The following is a 24,145-nucleotide window of genomic DNA, read 5'->3' on the forward strand; positions in this document are numbered from 1 at the left end:
TGGAGTCACTACCCTTATGTGAGTGGTGCGTGATTCACAGAACCCGGCTGGGCTCCAAGAAAAGTGAGTAGACTATCAAGGATCCTTCTTACTTTAACTAATGTGATTCAAGTTATAGTGTTGACCAGGCCTGGGTATACAGTCAGGGGCGGCTCTACCAATTTTGCGGCCCGAAGCAGTCGCCGCCTAATTGCCGCTGCCGCCATAGCTTGGATAGCTGGTGCCTGGAGCTGGCCCTGTATACAGTTATAAAAAGGGGAACGAGGTATGCCTTGTCAGAAAAGAAAGCAATCAGCCAAGCAGTAGTCAAACAATGGCTAATTTGTAGGTATGTCTTGATTATTGAGGAGATGAAAAAGATGGTAGTGGGGAAAGCATAATTAGAGGAAAAAAGTAAACAGCAATAACACTGCTTTTGGTTATTTAAATACAGAATGTGTACTGGCTGACTTCCAAAAGAATACCAATTGTTTAACCAGGTTACTCAGAGTAAATACAAGGTAGATAGTATTCGACAATGTTATCAAAACAGCCATCCAGTCCCTTTCTATACAATTTTCAGACATGGCATCTGACAGTAACTTATAGGAATGCAAGGAATGTTGTAGCCACTCTCGAGTGAACTCTCACAGAAAAATGATAGAAGACAAAAACACCATATCACCCTAGGATGAACATGTTGCACAAAGGACTCTGCAGTCACTCCCTATCTGACCTCACAGTCCTCGTCCTCACATGAAACCTGCACAACACCTTTAAAAGGAAAGCCTGGGAACTCTGTTAGACGCCAAAAATCATGGACTTAGTAAAGACAATAGATTTATGGTTCATTACAACAGTCTGTAACCCACTAACCTTCCTTTTTCCTATGACTGTAGAGGTGTTACAACTGCCCACTTCACCTTGAATGGTCTCTTGCAACATTATGTTAACTCCTTACTTGTTCTACCTTGAATTTTAGCTGTGGCACTCTGAGTACCTTTCCCAGACCTGAAGAAAAGCTCTGAATAAGCCCAAAAGCATGTCTCTTTCATCAACAGAAGTTGATCCAATAAAAGATATTACCTCACCCATGTTGTCTCAGGAATGTAAGGAAACGTTAAAAGTTTCCCTTTCTCTGTTTTACATCTTTATTCCTTTTTATTTAAATAAATTAATCAAAATCAGTGGTGGGCGGCCTGCGGGCCGCATGTGGCCCATCAGGGTAATCCACTGGTGGGCCGTGAGACAGTTTGTTTACATTGACCGTGTGCATGCACGGCCTCTTGCAGCTCCCAGTGGCCGCGGTTCGGCACTTCCGGGCAATGGGAGCTGCAGGAAGCGGTGCAGGCTGCAGGGATGTGCTGGCTGCCACTTCTCGCACCTCCCATTGGCTAGGAACGGCGAACTGCAGCCACTGGGAGCTGTGAGGGGCCATGCCTGCGGATGGTCAATGTCAGCAAAATGTCTCTTGGTCTGCAATCAGATTATCCTGATGGGCTGCAGGTTGCCCACCACTGATCTAACTAATTTTGTTCCTCTATTTCCTTTCTTTCTGCATTCCAATTTAGGGTTTTTTCTTATCCTACCGTTTTTGATTTTTTGTTTTTGTTTTTAAGTTGTTTCCTGACTCATTCTTTTCCTATAATAATCTCCATTCACCTGCTCTATAACCTACAACTTTACTCAATAGTCTCTGCCTCTCTTATTATTTCTCTCTTGCTGCTCTTCTAGCCTGTCTCTTTCATCCCTCATTTTTTCCTTCTTCTGTTTTCTGTAAGCCCCTCCCTCTCTTCAGTTCCCATCAATCAGATGGGATGTCTTTCTCTTGCCTTGCCTTCATCTTAATTGAAGTATTAAAACCATGAGGTCAGTGGTCCAGCTGTTTTCTTGAGGCAGTCAGCTATCTCTACTGTTGGTGTCTCCAGTCTTCCTCTTCTGAGGCACTAAGGTGAGAGCACAAGTAACAGCTCCCCTTGGTAATGGGAGGCCAGAGAAAGAGAAGACTTGAATGGCATACCAATCAACAGTCCGTTTGTGACACACAGGGCAGGATTTTAGTGGGACATGGCCAAATTGAAAAACACATTTTCAGAATAGTTTTAAAGCAGTTTTTGGGTCAGTAACTTATCCTAAATTTCAGTTTTTATAATCAGTTTCCTATTTTAAAACTAATTCTCACCTGTGGGGAAATTGGTTTTATAAAGAAGAAAGAAAATTGTTGTTAAATCCACAGAGTAACCACATTAAAATATATATAACATTTCTCACCTGATTTTTCAGTTATAGCAATCTAAGGTGTTACCTATAATATTAGTTGATAGAAATAATAAAATGTAGACAAATGGGAAGGGGAAAGATGGATTGAGCTGTCATTGGTGGGGTAGGAGTAGGAACGATTGAAATTGTTGTGTGGGGCAGATCCCATTCTATGGGTATGGTCATTCCAGATAAAGCAATACAGTAGAACCTCAAAGTTACGAACACCAGAGTTATGAACTGACCAGTCAACCACACACCTCATTTGGAACTGGAAGTACACAATCAGACAACAGCAGAGATACATTCACACAAAAGCAAATGCAGTACAGAACTGTGTTAAATGTAAACTACTAAAATAAAGGCAAAGCAGCGTTTTTTTCTTCTCCATAGTAAAGTTTCAAAGCTGTAGTAAGTCAATATTCAGTTGTAAACTTTTGAAAGAACAACCATAACATTTTGTTCAGAGTTACAAACAACCTGCATTCCTGAGGTGTTTGTAATTCTGAGGTTCTACTGTCTTTGTTTTGATTTTTCTTGAAAAGTACAAGAACAATACTGTGAAAGTGAGCTTCAGTTTGCTAATAAATACATTACAAAGTGCATTTTGGTACTTAGAGGTAGCCTGGTCTAAATATAAAATTTAATAAAATTATGAATATAAAATTTCCTCAGCTTAAGTAAAGATAGGATGATAAGCTGGTGCAGTTTACTGTACAGGGAAAAGCTAAACCAAAGTAAAACAGGTTTAAACTACTGTCAGAGTGTCCACATGCTAAGTTCCACTGGTTGAGCTGAATTGGTTTAACGTAGCACTTTTAGTAAAACTGGTACAATTTTGTGTGTATATTAGGTCATCGATACATAAGAAGTGCTGAGGTGTGCCAAGCTAAGATAGCAGCTTGGATTCATGCAATAGAAGTTGGGTTTCTAGCTTAACGTAAGGTCACTGCAGCCTAGGCTTCTATTAATAGCTGAGAGATTCAAATGTGGAACCTGCTTACAAACTTTGTCTGCCATCTGCTTTGCTTAGATAAAATTTTGTAGTTACTATCCATGAAAGACACAAGTATTGGTATTATGTTCCTCAGTTTTTGTGATTTGATCACCCATGTTCTGAACTTTTACTCAAGACATATTGACTTAGAAGAATGCTTTCTAATGCAGTCTTAGCAAAGTACATGATGATTTATTTATTGTAGTATAAATCTGTTTAGTTCACCATGTAGTGCACTGTCTCTTTAAGAGGGTTAATAAAAACCCAAATATAATAGGCTGTGGTGTGGGAAGGGTGTATATAAATGCTTCAGTAAGGCTTGTATTTAAGATTGTAGTCTATTTCTTGCAGCTACAACAATATACAATTTTATAATAGATGTCTGTAAACAAGGAAGCTTGCATCTAGCATATGATGGGGGGGCTAATTTAGCTACAACTAATCAGGAAAGAGATCTTGGAGTCATCGTGGATAGTTCTCTGAAGACGTCCACACAGTGTGCAGCGGCAGTCAAAAAAGCAAATGGGATGTTAGGAATCATTAAAAAAGGGATGGAGAATAAGACGGAGGCTATCTTATTGCCCTTATATAAATCCATGGTATGCCCACATCTTGAATACTGCTTACAGATGTGGTCTCCTCATCTCAAAAAAGATATACTGGCATCAGAAAAGGGCAACTAAAATGATTAGGGGTTTGGAATGGGTCCCATATGAGGAGAGATTAAAAAGACTAGGACTTTTCAGCTTGGAAAAGAGGAAACTAAGGGGGGATATGATAGAAGTATATAAAATCAGGAGTGGTCTGGAGAAAGTAAATAAGGAAAAGTTATTTACTTGTTCCCATAATATAAGAACTAGGGGCCACCAAATGAAATTAATGGGCAGCAGGTTTAAAACAAATAAAAGGAAGTTCTTCACACAGCGCACAGTCAACCTGTGGAACTCCTTGCCTGAGGAGGTTGTGAAGGCTAGGACTATAACAGGGTTTAAAAGAGAACTGGATACATTCATGGAGGTTAAGTCCATTTATGGCCATTAGCCAGGATGGGTAAAGCATGGTGTCCCTAACCTCTGTTTTTCAGAGGGTGGAGATGGATGGCAGGAGAGAGATCACTTGATCATTCCCTGTTAGAGTCACTCCCTCTGGGGCACCTGACATTGGTCACTGTTGGCAGACAGGATACTGGGCTGGATGGACCTTTGGTCTGACCCAATATGGCCATTCTTATGTTCTAGCACAGGGGTCGGCAACCTATGGTACGCGTGCCAAAGACAGCACGAGAGCCAATTTTTAATGTCTGCTGTCAGTGGGCCGGCAGCCGGGACCCTGGCTGGCAGGAGCCGGCAGACAGAACCCCAGACGGGCAGCGGGCTGAGCCGCTCAGCTCACTGCTGGTCTGGGGTCACGGCTGCTGGCCCCACTAAGCCCTCTTCCGGTCTGGGGTTCTGGCTGTTGGCCCCTTGCCAGCTGGGATCCCGGCCGCAGGCCCCGCTCAGCCCGCTGCCGGCCTAGGTGAACAGAACCCCAGGCCAGCAGCGGACTGAGCGGGCCGGCGGTGTAAGATCAGCATTTTAATTTAATTTTTAAATGAAGCTTCTTAAACATTTTGAAAACCTTGTTTACATACAACAATAGTTTAGTTATGTAATGTATATACTTAGAGAGAGCTTCTAAAAAACGTTAAAATGTATTATTGGCTCATGAAACCTTAAAGTGAATAAATGAAGACTTGGCACACCATTTCTAAAAGGTTGCCGACCCCTGTTCTAGCATGACATTTAGGTGCTGGTGTGTGAGTCAAGTAGCTTACTGAGTTTTGAGATGTTACAGAAAACGTTAGGTTAAAATTTATAAATTGCTGTACAAATCTTTCACATCCATGCCATTTTCAGCATTTCTGATCTCCTTTATTACATAATGTTGTCATAGCCACTGCATTTGTAGTTCTGATAATACATCTTGGACTTTAGAAATGATCTATACCAGGATTTGAAAATTTACTTGGACACCTACTTGTGAGAAGATTAACCCTGCTATCTAGAGCAAGATTTCCCAAACTTTTAAGAGCCAGCAACCTGCTTTCAGACTAAAATGTTTTATGACCCTCTCTCCTAAGACGTCTAACCATGAGCAAGTGAAATTTCATCAATGTATCAGAAATAACTAATGAAGTTTTGAAAAGAAAACTTTAATTATAAAAGATTTACAAGAGTTTAAATACACTCCCAACTAAGTGTTATGGATGAGCCTGTCTTGTTGATGAAAACTGTCCCATCCAAAGTTGAAGTGGCTGCGGTGGGGGAGACTTAGGTCCCTTTCAGTTGACAGGCGACTGGAGGGACTTTGTTTTTATTACTACCACTCAAGAGAATGCTGACTGTTAGATACAAGGATGGAAAATGGAATGAGAGCTTTCAAGGTTTTTGTTACTAAAACTGAGTCCCTCTTCTTCACAGAGCATCACTAAGAACTTATGAAATATGAGCTATAGAAAGTCAGTTGTGTTTGTTTGCTTGTTTTGTTTTGCAGTTGCCCAGTCAGTTTTGCCAAGTAAACAGCCTCTGATTTATGTGAAGGAAAGCAGTCTCTTTCTGCTTCTCTGGGTCATCAGAAAAATAGTTCTTCAAATGCTGACCTATGAGTTCCTGATAGTTCTTATCTAGGTCTTTTTAAGGCTTGGTCTACGCTACAGAGTTTGGTCGACGTAAGCTGCCTTACATCGACCTAACTCCGTAAGTGTCTACGCTAATATGTAGCTCCCACTGATGTAACTTGTCCACTACCCCGACTTAATAATTCCACCTCCATGAGTGGCGTAGTGCTTAGGTAGATGTAGTTAGGTCGATGCAGTGTCAAGGTAGACACTGCCTTACTTACATTGACTGTTGTAGAATATCTTCAAATTGAAAGGCAGCATTTTCCCATTACTTTTGAGAAGAAGAACTTCTAAGTTTTTTTGATGACTGTTTCTACTCTGACATGTATGGATAGAAAACTCACATTGTGCTCCTGAAGAGAAGAATTCAACTCATTTTGATCCCAAAGATGAGAAAGGTGAATTATGGAGCGTGTAAGTGAGATCATTCAGGAAAGCTTGCTTTTCTGGCCTTAATTCTAAGAATAGCTAGCACTTTACCTTATGAAAGTCACCTCACTTAGGCATGAAAGAGGAGTTGCTGGTGAATAACACACAAAGAAAATTTTGCTATCTGCATTCTGGTCACTTTTCTCATTTGGTTATCTGACAAGAAAATATATCTGAGACCACCACCTAAGAATGTGGGTGTTTTCTCAAGTTAATTGAAATATTATTGCTGCTGTGATTGTCTACAGGCAATTTTCATATTTTGCTTATGTTTTTTTTGGACTTGTGCCAGGATTTCTCACTTATGTTATCTTGTTTTACTGTGTTTGACCTGTACTTGGTCAGACATTTCATTTTGCTCTTGTTTAATTATAGGCAGGGGCTGGTAGCATTGAATATTATTGACGTTGCCTGACACTTTCCATGATAAGGCCCTGTTTTCAGTTCCTTATAACATTGGCAAATTTTAACTGTTAAGGCTGAAATTTTCTATCCTTGGTGTCTGTCTCAGGCTGAATATTTTTTGGAAAATTTCAGCCAAAGTGGTTGAACTGTTTCTGAGATTGAAGCTAAGGAAAACAAAGTTGTTCATAGAATCGTAGAGGATTAGGGTTGGAAGAGACCTCAGAAGGTCATCTAGTTCAACCCGCTGCTCAAAGCAGGAACAACCCCAACTAAATAATCCCAGCCATGGCTTTGTGAAGCCGGGCCTTAAAAACCTCTAAGGATGGTGATTCCACTACCTCCCTAGGTAACTGGCCAATGGGAGCTCTGGGGGTGGCCCTTGCAAGTGCGGGCAGCGCACGGAGACACGCTGTCCCCCTCCCCCCAGGGGCACACACAGACGTGCCAGCAGCTGGCCGCTTCTGGAAGCGGTGTGGGGTCACGGCAGGCAGGCAAGCAGCCTGCCTGAGCCCTGCTGTGCTGCCAGCCAGGAGCCACCTGTGGTAAACTCCTCGCGGCCAGAGCCTACACCTTACAACCCTTCCTGCACCCCTGCCCCAGGTCAGAATCCCCTCCTGCACCCAAACTCCCTCCCAGAGCTTGCACCCCCTCACCCTCTCCTGCACTCCAACCCTCTGCCCCAGCCTGGAGCCCCCTCCTGCACCCAAACTCCCTCACAGAAAGAAACTAATATAACAGCCTACTTCTTATCTTAGAACAGCTATTTTGAATTAACTTAACTATATTCTACATGTTTTAAGATTGAAATGTAACCACAGAACAGTTTTATGTTAATAGGCAAGATTAGTATAGCATTAATAGCCACATAAGAATGGCCATGCTGGGTCAGACCGAAGGTCCATCCAGCCCAGTATCCTGTCTATTGACAGTGGCCAATGCCAGGTGCCCCAGAGGGAGTGAACCTAGCAGATAATGATCAAGTGATCTCTCTCCTGCCATCCATCTTCACCGTCTGACAAACAGAGGCTAGTTTTTCCTGATGTCCAAGTTAACCCCCCCTTGCTGCAATTTCAGCCCATTTCTTCTTGTTCCATCCTCAGAGGTTGAGAACTTTTTTTCCCCTTCCTCCTTGTAATAAACCTTTTATGTACTTGAAACTGTTATCAGGTCCCCCTTCAGTCTTCTCCAGACTAAACAAACCCAAATTTTTCAATCTTCTCTCATAGGTCATGTTTTCTAGACCTTTAATCATTTTTGTTGTTCTTCAGTGGACTTTCTCCAATTTGTCCACATCTTTCCTGAAATATGGTGCCCAGAATTGGACACTATACTCCAGTTGAGGCCTAATCAGCGTGGAGTAGAGTGGAAGAACTACTCCTTGTCTTGCTTACTACGCTTCTGCTACTACATCCCAAAATGATGATTGCCTTTTTTTTTTTTTAATACTATTCTCCAAAGCACGTACACCTCCTCCCAGCTTGGTGTAGTCTGCAAACTTATAAGTGTACTCTCTATGACATCATCTAAATCATTGATAAAGATGTTGAACAGAGCGGACCCAGAACTGATTCCCGTGGGACCCCACTAGTATGTGCTTCTAGCTTGATTGTGAACCATGGATAACTACTCTCTGAAACCTGTCTCTGAGAACAGTTTTCCAACCAATTATGCACGCACCTTATAGTAGCTCCATCTGAGTTGTATTTCCCCAGTTTGTTTATGAGAAGGTCATGCTAGATAGTATCAAAAGCCTTACTGAAGTCAAGATAATACCATATCTACTGCTTCCCCCCATCCACAAGGCTTGTTATCCTGTCAAAGAAAGCTATTAGGTTGGTTTGACATGATTTGTTTTTGACAAATCCATGCTGACTGTTACTTATCACCTTATTATCTTTTAGGTATCTGAAAATTGATTGCTTAATTATTTAGTCCATTATCTTTCCAGGTATTGAAGTTAAGCTCACTGGTTTATAATTTTATAGGTTGTCCTCATTCCCCTTATTATAGATTGGCACTATGTTTGCCCTTTTCCAGGCCTCTGGAATCTTTCTCATCTTCCATGACTTTTTGAATAATCGCGAATGGCTCAGATATCTCCTCAGTCAGCTCCTTGAGTATTTTAGGATGTATTTCATCAGGCCTTGGTGACTTGAAGACTTCTAACTTGTCTAAGGCTATGTCTACACTAGAGCCCTTACAGCGCATTAACTGTGCTGCTGCAGCTGCACTGTTTTGAGGCCTCCCGTGTAGCTGCTCTATGCTGATGGGAGAGAGCTCTCCTGTCAGCATAATTAAGCCAGCCCCAACGAGTGTTGAATTCTTCTCTTCAGGGGCACAGTATGAGTTTTCTATCCATGCATGACAGGGTAGAAACAGCCGTTTAAAAAAAACAACCACCTTGAATTTAGTCTTTCTCAAAAGTAATGGGGAAAATTTAGAGTAGCTTCAAATTGTTTCTAACTTTGAGGCAAATGAAGAACATAAAAATGGCCACCCTGGGTTAGACCAGTGGGCCATCTAGCCCAGTATGTTGCCTTCCGATGCTGGCCAATGCCAGATGCTTCCGAGGGAATGAACAGAAAAGGCCAATTATCAAGTGATCCATCCCTTGTCATCCACTCCCAGCTTGTGCAATTAGATGCTTAGGACATCCAGAGCATGGGGTTGCATCCCTGATCATCTTGGCTAATAATCACTGATGGACCTTGTGGCACTATGACCCCATATTCTTCATAGAGATAGTATGATATGATTATGGCATAACTATGATGTATTTTATATAAGAACGGGCATGTGACATATCATTGGAAAGGTTATAATTTACTGAATATGATTATCCTATTTGTATGCGTGTAACATTTTTGTATCTGAAGTTAGGAATATTGTCTATGCATCAATTACAAATGTGTTTACACCTGAGGAACGCCCACTAGACAGAATACAATCAGTCTAGATGGCTGTTTGGGAGGGGTCACAAGGTCTTTGAAGATGCTAATCTCCCACCAGGGAGCCTTCCTGGGGATGCTGCAAACAGCCTCTGAGCGCAGGTCTTCACTAGCAGTGTGGCTCGTGTAGGTGTAACATAGTGCTGGGAGAGAGCTCTCTCAGTGCTCTAAAAAACCCACCTCCACAAGGGGAATAGCTACATTGGCACTTTACAGGACTGAAACTTGCAGCGCTCGGGAGGGGCTGTGTGTGTTTTTTCACTCCCCTGAGTGAGAAGGTTTCAGCACTGGAAAGTGCCAGTATAGACAAGCCCTGAGATATGGCTGCAGGGACATGTGACCAAGTCACCTGGTACTGGTACTGGACTCTATGATAATACTAGTGTCTTTCCAGTGACTGGGGGTGGGAATCAAACTGGGAGACAAAGGATTCCCACCATATGAAAAAACGAAGGCAGGAGAGTGACATCATCGTGGTTCGTTCTTCACTGACTCTCCGCCCAACAAGGAAGACTGCTGGAAACAACTGAAAAACAAAAGGAATGAACTAGGGGGAAGGACTGAATCCAGGCTAGAGGGTTGTCTAGCCTGTGAATGGAATATCTGGAGTTTTAAGTTGCAAGCAAGTGCAGTTTGCCTTCAAGACTCTCTGCAAACTGCCTAGAACAACATTTAGGGTGAGAATTTGCTGCTCATATCCAATTTTGTTTTTATTTTATTTGATAGGTAATCTGCTTTGATCTGTTTGCTATCCTTTATACTCACTTAGATTTTATCTTTTGTAGTTAATACATTTTTTTTTTGTCTAAAACCAGTGTGTGTAGAAATCATAATGTGGGGCAAAAAGCTGTGTATATCCCTCTCCACGTTGAGGGAGAGGGCAAATTTCATGAGTTTACACTGTACAGTTCTCCGAGCAGTGCAAGACTGTACAATTTTGGGTTTACCCTCTAGAGCAGGGGCGGGCAAACTTTTTGGCCTAAGGGCCACATTGGGCTTCCAAAATTGTATGGAAGGCCGGTTAGGGGAGGCTGTGTCTCCCCAAACAGCCAGGCGTGGCCCGGACCCCGCCTCCTATCTGACCTCCCCACTTCTCACCCCCTGACGGCTCCACTGGGATTCTTGCCCCATCCAACCCCCGCTGTTCCCTGTCCTCTGAGGGCCCCCGCGGGACTCATGCCCCATCCACCACTCCCTGTCTCCTGACTGCTCCCTGCTGCCCCATCCAACCCCTCCTCTCATTCCTGACTGCCCCCCCCCCCGGGACCCCTGTCCTATCCAGTCCCCCGCCCTCTGACCGCCCCGACCCCTATCCACACCCCTGACCACTGCCCCCGAACTCTCCTGCCCTCTATTCAACCCCCCCCACCCTCTTACCGCACTGCCTGGAGCACCAGTGGCTGGCGGCATTACAGCCGTGCTGCCCAGAGCACTGGGTCAGGCCGCAGCTCTGCAACTGTGCTGCCCGGCCGCCTAGAGCATTGCGCTGGTGGCATGGCGCGCTGCAGGGGAGGGGCTGGGAGCTCAGGGGCCGGGTAGGAGGGTCCCGTGGGCTGGATTTGGCCCGCGGACCGTAGTTTGCCCACCTCTGCTCTACAGGGGAGTGTGCACTTGAGTACTGGGCAATTCCCATGCAGAGCTGGTTTCAGTGTCTGTGTTTCTGCCGCTGGGTGCGTCCCTACCTGTGTGCTGGTGAAAGCGTGAGTCTGCTGCTTGTGTCAGCATTATAGGGTGAAAGAGAGCCCAGGCTGGTGGGTCAGGCAGGTTCAGTGGTACCCTAGTTCCAAGTGGCAGCCTGAAGGGGAGGAACCTATCACAGACCAATCCTCCATTAACTTATCTAATTCTTTTTTGAACCCAGCTATACTTTTGGCCTTCAAAACATCCCCTGGCAACGAGTTCCACAGGTTGATTGTGCGTTATGTGAAGTAGTACTCCCTTTCGTTTTAAACCTGCTTCTTATTAAGTTCATTGGGTGACTCTTGGTTCTTGTGTTATGCAAAGGAGTAAATAACAAATCCTTATTCACTTTCTCCACGCCATTCATGATTTTGTAGACCTCTATCATATTTCATCTTTATCGTCTTTTCCAAGCTGAACAATCTCAGTTTTTTAAATCTTTCCTCATCTTTTTTGTTGACCTTCTCTGTACCTTTTCCAAATTTAATATTTTTTTTAAATGGGGTGACCAGAACTGGATGCAGTATTCAAAGTGTGGGTGTACCGTGGAGTGTTATATGGTCATTATGATATTTACTGTCTTATTATCTCTCCGTTTCCTAATGGTTCCTACATGGTTAGCTTTTTTGACTGCTGCTGCACATTAAGTACATGTTTTCAGAGAACTATCCAGGAGATAATGCTATATAATACTTAGTCCTGCCAGGAGTGCTGGGGACTGGATGATGTGGCTTCCTGTGGTCCCTTCCAGTCCTGTGATTCTGTGAGACTGCCAATATCTTTTTCTTAAGTGTAACAGATAATTTAGACCCCATCATTTTGTGTATATATACTTGGGATTATGTTTTCCCGTGTGCATTACTTTGCATTTGTCAACACTGAATTTCATCTGCCATTTTGGTTTCCAGTTGATCTCACAAAACTGAGCCCTTTTAACTCTTTGCAATCTGCTGTGGACTTAACTATCTTGAGTAATTTTATATCATCAACAAACTTTTCCACCTGATTTTTTGCCCCCTTTTCCAGACCATTTATGAATATTTTGAGCAGTGTTTGTCCCAGTACAGCTCTCTGGGGGACACCACTATTCACCTCTCTACATTGTGAAAACTGTCCATTTATTCTTACTGTTTGTTTCCCGTCTTTTAATGTGTTACTGATCCATGAGGTGACCTTCCCTCTTATCCCATGACTGCTTACTTTGCGTAAGAGCCTTTGGTGAGGGACCTTGTCAAAGGCTTTCTGAAAGTCCAAGTACACTATATCCATTGGCTCACCTTTGTCCACATGCTTGTTGACACACTCAGAGAATTCTAATAGATCAGTGAGGCATGACTTCTCTTTACAAAAATTGTGTTGACTCTCCCCCAACAAATCGTGTTCATCTTTATGTCTTTACTATAGTTTCAATCAATTTGAATTTAGGCTTACCTGCCTATAATTGCCAAGATCGCTTCTGGAGCCTTTTAAAAAAATTGGCGTTATAGCTATCCTCCAGTCATCTGGTACAGAGGCTGATTTATGTGATAGGTTACCTACCACAGTTAGTAGTTCTGCAATTTCATATTTAAGTTCCTTCAGAACTCTTGACTGACAGCTGAGTGTTGCTCTGCTTGATCTCACTCACTCTGGCCCCAGCCTGTCTTGTTGTTGTTGTCCAACAGACAGGAAACCTGACACGTTTATTTGCCCAGTTAGCTCTTTTATTTGTCCCAGGCTTTTGGGCAGTAGGATTTTCCAAATCTGAACCAATGTCGTAGATAAATACAAAAATTTGAGAATTCACTGGATGTCCTTTAATGAATTGTCATTGCTTTAACATCTCATAAAATACTTGTCTGAGAATTGTTAGCATTTGTTAGCAAGTATTTTGCTATGTATGAAACAATGGAAACTAGGGCCAGTGTTCTTATCTGTCATTGCCTTGGCAATATCTAAGCAGATTGCATTACACCACTCCCATTGAAAATGAAAATCTTGATCCTCTTGAAATATAAGAATTCTCTTACTGTGATTCCTGATATAGCTTTATCAAAGAACAAGCCTTCTTCAATAGAACCATCATAAACATGCTTCACAAATTATAGAAGCTGTGCTGGAGGATGTATCAAGCTGAATTGCTAAATGTTCACTTTTTCTGCATTTTGAAAGTAGCTGCTCTGACTTCCTCAGTCATGTCACTGATATGTTGCAAAATGATGTTATTTGTCAGAATCACTGTTTTCAACTTGGTAGTTGATTTAGGCTTCGTAATCCTTGAAACTATAATGAATTGGGACGGACAAGATTTTCTGTAGAGGTGTGCACTTTTCATGATTGTGCAATTTGCAGAAACACCTTCTACCTTTATAACATCTTTGAAGGCCGTTTATCTGTATGTTGTCAGTTTGAATAATCCAAATCATGTTGATTTCATTTTTTTTTAAGGTTTTGAGTCCCTCCCCTCTGCAATTTTGTTTCCCCTGGGGAAATGACAGTTGTAAACAGTGACCAAACCGCTTTCTTCAAGCAAAGTATTATTGATTAGAACAAACGCATTTTAGAGAAAACGTATCTTAAAACCCATAAAATATGCTACATGCAAGTCTCTCCTACAAAGTGCTTAACCGTCTTTCATGTGGGGATCCTAATAGGATTAGCTCTAGATCAGAGGTGGGCAAACTACGGCCCGCGGGACTGTCCTACCCGGCTCCTGAGCTCCTGGCCCGGGAGGCTAGCCCCCGGCCCCTCCCACACTGTCCCCCCTCTCCTGCAGCCATGCCGCAGCACGGGCAGCACTCTGGGCGGTGGGGCTGCCTGCTCATGCAGGGCAGCACGGCAGCGTGTCTGGCTCCAGCCGGGCAGCGCAGTGGCCAGGCATGCTGCTCTGAGCGGCATGGTAAGGGGGCTGGGGGGTTGGATAAGGAGCAGGGGGTCCCAGGAGGCAGTCAGGGGGCGGTTGGATGGGGAGGAGGTTTGGGGGGGTTCAGTCAGGGGATGGGGAGCGGGTGCGGGGGTTAGATAGGGGATGGGGTCCCGAGAGGGGGTGGTGGGGGGACAAGGACCGGGGCGGGGGTTGGATGGGTCGAGGGTTCTGAGGGGGGCGGTAGGGGGCGGGGGCCAGGCTGTTTGGGGAGGCACAGCTTTCCCTACCTGGTCCTCCATATAGTTTTGCACCCCGATGTGGCCCTCAGGCCAAAAAGTTTGCCCACCCCTGCTCTAGATTCTTACTCAGAGCTTCTGTGTCTACTTGTCTCCCTATCAGAGCTCACTGACACGCTCTGGATGGTCCTTAGTGACTCTCCCCATCCCTCCCATATTTTGTAGAGATCAAGAGACTTTTAAATTGTTTATAGCCCTCTAGCTTCTCACTCTGCCAAAACAGCTGTGTCACTTCAGCCTCCGGCCTGGAAGGATGCCACTGTCTTTCAAATGTGTGCTTGTGTGTTCTTATCTGGAAAACCATTGTGTTGCCTTCCTGTAAAGATCCCATTGAATTTGTGCATTATAGGTGTATAATAAACATTGTTACTCCCAATATTTAATAACTTCCTGTTGGAATTAATAATATTTGAAATTATTGATATAGGAAACCACCAAACACAAGTTTAATAATAAATTCCTTTATTAAATCCAAGGACCAAATGGTGTTTATACAATTGCTCTAAACATGTCTAGCATCCTAAAAATAAGCACTCACTACATCCAATACAGTAACAAAACATTTATTAGTATTTGATCAAGATACAAGCCAAACCCAGAGTACTTAGGCCTATACTGATCAGCTCCAACGTGGTCAGGAAGGTAACAGCAATGAACCCATTAAGAGTTTACTTTTTATACCCTTCTATACCCTTTAACAAACAAATGATAACATTGCCAATTACTTGAGCTAAAAACCAGTTTGAGACAGTATGCTCTTATTTCCAGTTTTAATCCAGATAAGATTTACAACCTCCTCTTTTCCCAGTCTTTCCTCTCCTACTTCTTGCTGACCAACACTGTTTTCCATTGCACCTGAGTTCAAATAGGCTTTAATGCTAGTGTGTAGGTTAAGAAAGGCCTTGTTGGCTCATTTTAAGACGGATTCTCTTAGTAGTGACTGCAGATGGTTTTAAATAAAACAATCAGTCAGAGGCCTTTAAACTTCCCCTTATCTCATTAGTTATTCTTTGAACCAGACATCCCCCTTACTTCATTTCTTCTGGCCTAATAACTCATTATTTTCAAGGCCTTTCCTTAGAACACCGATATACAGTTAAAGCTTTTTTGTTTGGCATGTTGGGGAATGGGGGGCTGGACGGGGGATCCGGTAAGTGACAAATTCCGGTTAACTAAGAGGGAAGGGAGTTCGGGTGCAAGAGGAAGTGCAGGGCTGGGGCTTGGGGCACGGGAGGGGGTGTGGGATCTGGGAGGGAGTTTGAGTGTGGGAGGGGGCTTGGGGCAGGGGTTGGGGAGGTGTGGCAGGCAGCTCTGCGTGGTGTTCCCGTCCTGCCCCGAGCCCTGGCTCCACAGCTCCTGCAGGCGGAGGCAGCCGCATCTTCGAATAGGAGCAGCAGAGACAAGTTGCCTCTTGTGGGGAGCCGCCCAAGGTGAGCTCTGCCCGGATCCGGCACCCTGCACCCCCTCCTGTGCTGCAAGCCCGGACTCCCTCCAGAGCCCGCACCCCCTCCCACACTCTGAACCCCTTGTGGCCGTTCCTCCGCCTAGGAGCAGCAGGGACATGTCACCGCTTCCGGGGAGCCACGCAAAGCCAGATAAGGAGCCTGCCGGCCCCGTTCCAACCGGACTATAAACCGGAGTTTCTATGAAGATTAGAAATGCTGGTTTATAGAGCTTTCTGGTTGGTACAAGGACGGATAATACAGCTTTTACTGTATTTCCTTAATCAAACTTAAAATAACTCATATTCTTTAATTTCATATTTGTCTTACACTTCCCCTTGTTGAACAGGTCACATACAGTGTTCATAACCTTATTACATACCAACTCCACATTTATCAGAGGACTTAATATATGTATTTAATGAAGCTGATATTATTTCTTACATAAAGAAAATCCAGGCATACACACACCAATACAGGTATTCTACTGATTTAGTTGGAGAGTCTGTAGCAGGGTGCTGCATGTGCTCTCATCATGTACTAGCCTAGGTTGAAATGCTAGCTGGGATTTTCAGGTTCCAAAAATGTGGTGGCCTTAAAGTGTCACAGAGCTATGGGGCTTACATGGTATGTTAATTTTTTATCACTTCTTGAATTATTTTTTATAGGGTCGTGACCCAAAGTTCAGGAAATCTTGAAAAAGAGGCTGATACAAAAAGGGGGGGGAGGGGGGCCTGGTGACAAGACTAACACTATACCTCCAGTCCTAATTTTAGGTGAGGGAAGGCCACCAGGATGCTCTTCCTCACACCTGCTTATATTAGCTTCTGGTTAGTAGGCATCAATTTTGAAATTCCCTTACTGCTTGTAAAGGAGGAGATGCTTTATGTCTCTCTTCCATAAACCTCCTCCTGAGCATTGCTCTTCCAGTCTTTACTTCATGGTCACGGTTCTTTTATAATTCTAATACCTTTACTTTTGCTCCATAGCTTTCTCAATTAGTAGCAGAGTGAAACAGATTCTGGTCAGTTTTGTGGTTTCCTGGAGAGTCCTGAATAGCAGAAATGAAACTTATCAGATATGTCAGTTTCATCCCCCTGCCTTTTGAGAAAGCTGTGAACAACAGCACAGGTACAGGAGTAGGCATTCTCCAGACTCGGAAGTCAACATTGCGTTGGTTCACTCTTGGAAGGTTATCTTTGCATCTGAGGACTAGAAACTTAACTATTTTAAAAATGACAGCTTAAATTCTGCAGAAATTGATGGCTTACTGTACTCTCTTCTCTAGGGTGGATTTGCTGCTTGCCACCAGTGATTGGGCAAAGGGACTTATTCAAGCCTATACAAAGCACAGTTAGTATAGCATCCTAATTTACCAATATAACATCTTCCACTTCTGATGTAAAAAGATGTATCTAGTGCTGAAGAATTAAGAGTAGTTGTCATAAAGTTAAACAGTGACCTGTAAAACATGCAAAGACATTTTGAACAGCTATACAGAGAATGCTATAGACTAAAGGAAATGGGGGGAAATGCAGTTTACAAGAACTCTCAGGAAGTATTGAGGCAGTTAAATGCAGAAAATGTATGAATTTATTACCTATATAGGGAAGATGTGCATGAAAAACCAAATTATGCTGTGTAAAAGCTTTTTGAAATTAAGTGCTTAAGAGAATTTCATAGTTGGCACAACATACAAACTCCTTTTTTAAGCTAGTGCTTAGTTGTTATTTGCAACTTGTCAAACTATTCAGTACAAAAAGTACTTTGATTAGTTTCCAGTATAGCATCTTGTTAACAGTGCAATAAACAGAATGGAATTTTGTTATGTTTATAAGGTTTATTTTTGCATTAAAAGGCAGTCCATTTAAAACATCACGCTATTTTACTTTTTTTTATGGAACACCTAACGTTACTAAAACTAAGATAAAATAAATGTTTACTCTGTTTTTCTGTTTCATTTACTCTGTGCTCGTGGCTAGTGCAAATTCAGTTTGAGTAGTTTGTTTCCCCCACTTGTTTGTGTGGGTCTTTTATGCAGAACATATAAATAATCCTTATTTATTTAATTTCTGGTAGTGCTCAAAAGCTGTAATCAGGAACAGGGCCCATTGTGCTAGGTGTTGTACAACGCACTGGAAAACATGGTGCTGTTCCTAGCATGTTTATAATCTAATTTGAAACAAGTACATGTGACAAACACTAGGAGGGGAGGGGAAGATGAAGGTAAAATAATAACTAGATTACTTAACTGCATGATTGTATGTCTGGCTTTGTGGAATGAAGCTGAAACTGGAGACAGTGCAATGCAGTGAGGAGGGCTGCAGTGATAAGAATGTCCAGGACTTGCGAAGGTGTGCCCTGGCTTTGGCTGCAGCTGCTGCTGTGTGTACTGGGGAGTTTAAAGACTTGTCCCTAGCAGACTAGTAGACAAGTTGGCTTAAAAGGCTTCATGATGGACCTGTGCTACCATGGTCCATCTGTGGTGGGGAGAGACTGGACAGGCCCTGCACTTGCCCTAGCTCCCTATTCTATATATTTTTGCTGCTCTGGCAGTTAGGGAAACTGGAGTCTTTGAAGCTCCTCCACCAACTGTCCAGAAGAGAATGCAGAGCAAATTGCCTGATTGTGGTGGGGGTGGAGAGGGGATTTGTTGGGACTTTAATGTGATTTGTAAAACTACCACAATTGTGGAGACTTGGGCAGGTGTCCTGCCTGAAATTGCTTTTGACACTTTTTTTTGAAATTGACAAGGAAAAGTCAAAGACAAAAAAGGCAGGGTAATATGAAAGGTTGTGAAATCAAATGATCAAGTCAAAAAATCCTAAAGTTAAGGTTTCTGATGAAATGTTAACATGATCATGTTGATGATACATAGTATCTCTTGTTCCTATTTTATTTTTTAAAGGTGAACTTTCATACACTAATTGCTATTGCATACCATAAACTGTATTAGGTGTGAAACATGACAGAGGGAATTGCAGGGAAAAATCTCGATATATTGTGATTATAAATCTGAGAAAACATTGTAACTGAGGTTGCATGGCATTTCCATGGTAAACCTCTGTTTTCGTTAATTGTAACTTTCTCAAAAATTCTTTCAGCAGAAGCTTTACATGCTTGGTCTTAGCTCAAGGATGTTTCCGGAAAAGGTATTTGAAGGCGTAGTGCAAAGATGAACCTCAACAAGTTACTGGTGAAGGGAATAGGGACAGGGAAGGACAACAGCGTTTCCCTTTGTCTTTGGGTTTGTAATCAAAAAAACCAAACCAAACCCCCTACCGTCAATTAAATGTCTCCAATAAAATGGGATTTCCACAGCTCTGACTAATGAAATGGCTCTTCCTAACATACTCACATTCTCAAATATGATTATCAGAGAATTTATAGAAGTAAAATATTCACAAAGGAAAAATCATGCAGCATAAGACACATAAAAAGTAATATATTTTCCTATCTAAAAAGACATTATTTGTAGTACTAGAGTGTTTTGTAATAATAGAAACTAGACCTGGAAATGACCTATTAGTTAGCTAGTCTCTCAATTTTCCAGTACAGAATTTTACTTTTCAGTGTGTTTTCTGTTGCCTCACTATGGCGGAAGATGCCGTAAAATATATATTTGTATATGTTGTCTACCTTAGAGGCTACTTCTTCTCTAATGCCTTATTACAACACTTGAGACGACTAGCTGCAGTATTCTTGTCAGGTCCAGACACTGGAACTCTTGGACTAGTGGCAGGTCCAGGATGTGGAATATACTCCCTTTCCTAGTGTATCGGAATACAGTTTTGATCGTCTTCAGGGTGTTTTGAAATGTTTGACTATTTAGTCAGGCATTTGCTTAACTGATGCTCCAGCCACGGGGCTCTTACAGTAATATTGGAGAATGATTATGGAATAGCCTAGTCTTCTGTTTTCCCAGTGAATCTAGTGTACATGTAACCCATTGGTGAGTTTCAGAGTAGCAGCCGTGTTAGTCTGTATTCGCAAAAAGAAAAGGAGTACTTGTGGCACCTTAGAGACTAACCAATTTATTTGAGCATAAGCTTTCGTGAGCTACAGTTCACTTCATTGGATGCATTCAGTGGAAAAAACTGAATGCATCCAGTGAAGTGAGCTGTAGCTCACGAAAGCTTATGCTCAAATAAATTGGTTAGTCTCTAAGGTGCCACAAGTACTCCTTTTCCATTGGTGAGTATTATAGGTCCACCTCTGTGTTAATTAAAAGAAGGTATGAATAGTTGCAGAGCCCTGGCTCTAGCCGTAGAAGCTCGTGCTTTTAGTCTTTAGGTTCCTGGTTCAGTTTACATGGTGTCTGCCAAGGCACACATTTAAAAAAAAAAAAAAAAAAAGTGATCCCGTGACAGGTCAGGAGATCTGTGAATAGTGAATAGGATCAGTATTTCGGCATTTGAAATACCAGATGGTGGTAGAACAAGCTTTCTGGAACATGGGTAAGAGAAATGTCTTGCAGTCAGCACTATAAACCCAAAGCCTTCTTTAACTTGTTTTATTTTGAAACCAGGCTCATGTGTTTAATTTGCTTTCTAGATTATCTTAGATTAGATCCAGTCTTGGTCCTGATTTTTAAAGATAACAATGGACTGGACTAGATGCAGGGGTGAAAGTAAGTCTAGGGACTTACCGGTACGGGGCTGGGCTGGGGCTGGCTTTGGCCTCTGGAAGGGGCAGGGCCTTGGGCAGAAGGGGCGGGGCTGGGGGAGGTTAGAGCCAGCCTTGGCCCACCCTGTACCGGCAAGTGCCTCCTTCCCTCTCCCTAGGGTAACAGCGGCAGCCAGGGACTCTGGCAGCGGTTTAAAGGGCCCTGGGTGGTAGCGGTGGCCAGAGCCCTGGGCCCTTTAAATCATCCCTAGAGCCCCACCGCCGCTTCCCCAGGGTTCCATCAGCAGGGCTCCGGGGATGTGGCTCCTGCTGCCACTACTGCCCCGGGCCCTTTAAATTGTCCCCAGAGCTTGCCGGAGCCCTGGGGAAGCGGCGGCAGGGCTCTGGGGACGATTTAAAGGGCCCAGGGCTCGGCCGCTGCTATCGCCCCGGGCCCTTTAAATCGCCGCCCCAGCCCTGCCGCTGCCCAATGGCTCCAGCAGCGGGGCTCTGGCTGCTGCTGGGAGCCACAGGCCCTTTAAATTGCACCTGGGGAAGCCGATCCACCCCAGTATGGCGGACTGGCTCTTGCCGGTATGCCGTACCGGGGCGTACCAGCTTACTTTCACCTCTGACTAGATGTAACTAAGGACCACTCCTCTCTGGAGCAAGGACCTATTGTGATCTTCACTGTCTGATGTTTTCCTGCTGTTATTTAAGATGTTAATCTTAAATTATAAAGCAGAGTATCAAACACCTGGACTGGGGGCTGGGTCCATCTTGCATTTTATGTTTATGTGCCTATCTGGCATATTCAGACTGCAGAATCTAAGCTTTCTTTTGATAAAAGGGCAAGTTTGTGGTCCCCAGGAGTGCAAAGATAACCTTGAAAACATGAACTGAGTGTAAACTGGTGTGGTGTGGTCTTTGGGCTTGTCTACACTTAAAATGCTGCAGTGGTGCAGTTGACATGATGCAGCTCCACCACCATAATGCTTCAGCGAAGACCCTGGGTTCTCAAACTGGGGGTCGTGATCCATCAGGGGATCATTGAGGTTATCATGTGGGGGTTGCGAGCTGCCAGCCTCTACCCCAAACCTCACTTCACCTCCAGCATTTATAATAGTGTTAAATATAAAAGTGTGTTTTTTTAATTTATAAGAGGGTCACACTCAGAGGCTTGCTGGATGCAAGGGGTCACCAATACAAAATTTTGAGAATCACTGGTGAAGATGCTACCTATGCTGACAGGAGAGCTTTTCTCCTTGGCATAGGTGATCGACTTTCCTGAGAGGCGGTAGCTATGTCGATCGGAGGAACCCTCCTGTTGACATGGTGCTGTCTATACTGGGAGTTAGATCAATATAACTGCGTTGTTCAGGATTGTGGCTTGCTCCTGTAGACCAAGCCTCACTGAATCTACAGACAGCTTGAAATAATGGCTCTGAGAGTATGATTTCCCCTGCCCCCATTATTCTCTTTGGAGTGGTAACTCTAAAGACTAATGTTTACACTCTAAATGTCAGCATTAGCTGTTTAATTGCTCAGCAGATGGGATGAAGGAAGGGGTAGGAGTAAAACTCAGGAGGTGGAAATTGAGAAGGGAAGGAAATGTGTGTGTGGGGGGGGAAGGATAGATACAAAGAGAAGTGGGAGAGGTTTCAGAGTGGGATCCGTGTTAGTCTGTATCAGCAAAAAAGACTGAGGAGTACTTTGTGGCACCTTAGAGACTAACCAATTTATTTGGGCATAAGCTTTCGTGGGCTAAAATCATCGGATGCATGGAGTGGAAAATACAGTCGGAAGATATATAAATCTACACACACGCACACACACGCACAGAAAACATGAAAAAATGGGTGTTGCCATACAAGCTGTAATGAGACCAATCAATTAAGGTGGGCTATTATCGGCAGGAGAAAAAAAAACCCTTTTGTTTTGATAATTAGGATGACCCATTTCAAACAGTTGACAGGAAGGTGTGAGTTGGAGAGAAAGTGCAGAAAGGAAGAGAGACAAAAGGCAGCATATTTTCCATTAATGCTGAGTGTGACAATAACATAGTTTAGTTACTACTTAATGGCTGTATTTTACTCCTGATCATTGTTCAAAGCTCTTATTGACACTGTGGACTGAGGAGTCCATGAACCACAGATATGGAATGTGTATCTTTCTACAGAATGATTTTGGCACACATGCTGTAAGGCTCGGGCCTGGTTATCTGGAAAGTAATCCATGTCTGGATCTCCCTCAGTTTAAGAAGGAGGGGAGACTGCTGAGATTATTATTATTATTATTTATTATTATTATTTTTTTAATGTAAGGTCCTTCACTGTGGATGGAATTTGCTTTCCTTCTTGATCTTGCAGAGCCTATATTAAAAAAAACAACACCCCCCTAGTAAAAAGATCTGCTATAAATCACATTATTTTGGGGGTGTTTAGGGAGGAGACATGCCTCATATCCTTTAGCTCCAGGTAGATCAGATGTGGGGTAAATTCAATAGGCCTGATTCTTGAGTGGATCTTGCCTTTGGAAAGGCTTCCTAGGAGCAGAGCTATTTCTGGAGAAGGGAAAGAGATGGCAGCATCATAGGGTGGGTTGGAGTTTTTGCTCAACATGCACATTTGCAGGCTTTTAGTTACAAGGATCTTCAGAACACCAGCGTGAGATGCTTACCTACAAAAAATACATTTGAGGAACATAAAAATGTACAGCGGACTGATTAAAGTGATAAGGATATAAATATACATTATTCTAAAATAATCGCCTTATAATTGCAGGTGTGCCTTTAAATCTTACAAATTTTTTGATTGGCCTTGGAAAAGCCTCATAAAAAGGCTGTAGCTGGGATAAAAGAGAAACTGTATATCTTAGTGTTCTAAATGAGGTACTGATCCTCCAACCAAAAGGTACTCGGAGTTCATTTTCTGCCAGCGTGGACCTCCATCTGTAGGCAGCAATACCATGAGTACAGAGTGCATCTGTTCCTAAATTCCTTTTCATTGGCTTTCTGTTCAACTAACCCACAGACACTAGATCACAGACACTTCACCTGGTTTGTCTTTCTCCTCTGAGGGCACTTTTGTTCCCAGGGATGAACAAGCAATAGTTGTAGCTCTCTAAATCAACAGACTATAATTGCACTTATGCAATGCCTTATTTGTTCAATGAAAGAGAAAATAAATGAGTAATAGAAAAAGAGAGAACATTTACTCTTGTGAAGGTGCAGCTATTGAAAGCTGGGCTGCTGTGAGCTGGGAAATATTTGTATATTGTCTGAATGCACAGTTGATCCTTGGACTGGACAGCCTCTCTATTTGTGGCCTAAAAGTCTGATACCCGCTTCCTTAGACCTGATTTTTCTTTTTCTAAGCCCCTTCCTATATTACTGTGTTTCACTATAAGACCTGAATTGGTTCTTTTGAGCCTCTCCTTCTTGAAGAATCTTCTATAGAAAACATAGAGTTTCTTCCTAAAGTGGTGGTATAGCCAATTTCTCAATGAGGGTATGACTATAGAAAATAACTTGCATATTCAGGCACAGCCATTTGTCAGTGATACATCAATAGATGATGATGATAAACATGAGTAGCTGTTT

The 24,145-nt window shown here is 43.0% G+C and overlaps 1 protein-coding gene across 6 annotated transcripts in view; it reads left to right on the forward strand.

Annotated features, from left to right (window-relative positions):
* Positions 1-24,145, forward strand: part of UBR3 (ubiquitin protein ligase E3 component n-recognin 3) — a 207,487-nt gene that overhangs the window by 1,473 nt on the left and 181,869 nt on the right. The gene's annotated exons all lie outside the window — the stretch shown is intronic.

Source organism: Lepidochelys kempii, chromosome 11, assembly GCF_965140265.1.
Source record: "Lepidochelys kempii isolate rLepKem1 chromosome 11, rLepKem1.hap2, whole genome shotgun sequence".
Classification (NCBI taxonomy): domain Eukaryota; kingdom Metazoa; phylum Chordata; order Testudines; family Cheloniidae; genus Lepidochelys; species Lepidochelys kempii.